General features: G+C 46.7%; 1 non-coding gene across 1 annotated transcript; it reads left to right on the plus strand.

Moving 5' to 3' along the window:
* Positions 1 to 327: 327 nt before the first annotated feature.
* Trnas-gga lies at positions 328 to 411 on the plus strand. Its single transcript is given in 2 exon segments — positions 328 to 367; positions 377 to 411. It is a non-coding gene; the product is annotated as a tRNA-Ser (tRNA).
* Positions 412 to 2098: the final 1687 nt, after the last annotated feature.

The raw sequence follows: 2098 nt of genomic DNA on the forward strand, positions 1-2098 counted from the left end.
GGAAGTGTGATAGGACCACTGTTGTTCTCCGTATACATAACTTATTTGGTGGAAGTTATTTGTTTGCTGACGATCCTGTGGTGTATGGAAAGGTGTCTAAGGCGAGTAAATGTAGGATGATACAAGATGAGGTGCACAAAATTTGTACTTGGTATGATGAATGACAGCTGGCTCTAAATGTAGAAACTTTAAGTTAATGATGATATACAGCTGCAGTAGTATCCTGCTGCACACTGTTACGTCATTTAAATATCTGAGAATGACACTGCAAAGTGACATGGAATGGAAGGAGCATGCTAAGAGTGTGACAGGGAAGACGAATGGCCGGCCCGAGTGGCCGAGCGGTTCTAGGCGTTACAGTCTGGAACTGCGCGACCGCTACGGTCGCAGGTTCGAATCCTGCCTCGGGCATGGGTGTAGGTTAGTTAGCTTTAAGTAGTTCTACGTTCTAGGGGACTGATGACCTCAGAAGTTAAGTCCCATAGTGCTCAGAGCCATTTGAACCATTTTTTAAGACGAATGGTCGACATCGATTTATTGGTAGAAGCTTAGGGAAATGTGGTACTTCCGTAATGGAAACGGCATATAGGACGAAGGTTCAAATGGCTCTGAGCACTATGGGACTTAACATCTGTGGTCATCAGTCCCCTAGAACTTAGAACTACTTAAACCTAACTAACCTAAGGACATCACACACATCCATGCCCGAGGCAGGATTCGAACCTGCGACCGTAGCAGTCGCGCGGTTCCCGACTGAGCGCCTAGAACCGCTAGACCACCGCGGCCGGCTAGGACGAAGGTTCGACCTATATGTGAGTACTACTCGAGTGTTTGGTATCCACACTACGTCAGATCGAAGGAAGATATCGAAAAAATTCGGAGGTGGGCGGCTAAGTACGTTACCGGTAGGTTTGAATAATGTGCAAGTTTCATGGAGGTGTTTTCGTCTATGCAACTAAATAAAAGACAGTTTGTTTTTTGCCATACGAGTTTCGCTTATTTACTTATGAAGCGTCGTAAGTGGACTGCAGTACATGTTTGCTAGTGTATATACACTAAAGCGCTAAAGAAACTTGTATAGGCATGCATATTCAAATACAGATATATGTAAACTGGCAGAATGCGGCGTTGTGATCAGCAACGCCAATAAAAGGCAACAAGTCTCTGGCGCAGTTGTTAGATCGGTTACTGCTGCTACACTGACAGTTTATCAAGATTTAAGTGAGTTCAAACGTTGTGTTATAGTCGGCACATGAGCGATGGGACGTACTATCTCCGAGGCAGCGATGAAGTGGGGATTTTCCCGTACGATCATTTCACGAGTGTACTATCAATACAAGGGATCCGGTAAAACATCAAGCCTCCGACAACGCAGTTGTCGGAAAAATATCCTGCAAGAACGGGACCAAAAACAACTGAAGATACTCGTTCAACGTGACAGGTGGGCAACCTTTCCGTAAATTGCTGCAGATTTCAACGCTGGCCATCAACAAGTGTCAGCGTGCGAAGTATTCAACGAAACATCATCGATATGGGCTTTTGGATCCGAAGGCTCCTTCGTGTACCCTTGATGACTGCACAACACACAGCTTTACGCCCCGCCTGGGCTCGTCAACACCGACAGTGGACTGTTCATGACTGGTAACATGTTGCCTGGTCAGACTAGTCTCGTTTCAAATTGTATCGAGCCGATAGACATGTCGGAGTGCGGAAACAACCTCATGAATCCATGGATCCTGCATGACAGCAGGGGACTGTTCCATCTGGCTCTGAGCACCATGGGACTTAACTGCTAAGGTCATCAGTCCCCTAGAACTTAGAACTACTTAAACCTAACTAACCTAAGGACATCACAGACAAGACAGGATTTGAACCTGCGACTGTAACGGTCGCGCGATTCCAGACTGTAGCGCCTAGAACCGCTCGGCCACCCCGGCCGGCGTTCCATCTGGTTCAGGTTCTGTAATGGTGTGGGGCGTGTGCAGTTGGAGGGATATGATTCCCCTGATACGTCTAGACACGAATTTGACAGGTGACACGTAAGAAAGCATCCTGTCTGATCACCTGTATCCATTCACATCCATTGTGCTATCTAACA

Source organism: Schistocerca piceifrons, chromosome 7 (genome assembly GCF_021461385.2).
Source record: "Schistocerca piceifrons isolate TAMUIC-IGC-003096 chromosome 7, iqSchPice1.1, whole genome shotgun sequence".
NCBI lineage: Eukaryota > Metazoa > Arthropoda > Insecta > Orthoptera > Acrididae > Schistocerca > Schistocerca piceifrons.